Source organism: Grammomys surdaster, unplaced genomic scaffold (assembly GCF_004785775.1).
Source record: "Grammomys surdaster isolate TR1022 unplaced genomic scaffold, NIH_TR_1.0 125052, whole genome shotgun sequence".
Taxonomy (NCBI): Eukaryota; Metazoa; Chordata; class Mammalia; order Rodentia; family Muridae; genus Grammomys; species Grammomys surdaster.
The window spans coordinates 40,920-41,388 of NW_021619963.1; positions in this window are offsets into that span (position 1 = coordinate 40,920).

The window sequence follows — 469 nt, forward strand, 5'->3', positions numbered from 1 at the left end:
TGTGCAGTATGAGTTTGTGTGAATGTGTGTGTACAGTGTGAGTTTGTGTGAATTTATGAGTGTGTACAGTATGAGTTTGTGTGAATGTGTGAGTGTTCACAGTGTGAGTTTGTATGTATGTGTGCACACACAAAGGTCAGGGCTGACACTGAGAGTCCTTTGTCACTATCTTATTTTTAGACAAGTCTGCTAGGGATCTGAACTCAGGTCCTCGTGCTTGTGTGCCATGCACTTTATCCACGGAGACATTTTTTCCTAGCATTTTTCTAGGCTGGTCACAAACTCACTGTGTAACCGAGGTTGGCTTTGAACTCCTTCTGCCTCCGCTTCCTGATATAGAGTTAGTGTCAGAGAGCTGCTGCTTGCCATCTCTTCCTGCTCCCTGCCCTCTCTTTCCGCCTCATTTCTTCCTTATCTCTTTGTTGTGTGCAGAAAGTGATTGACCGTAGGCCTTGTGCTTGCTAAATGC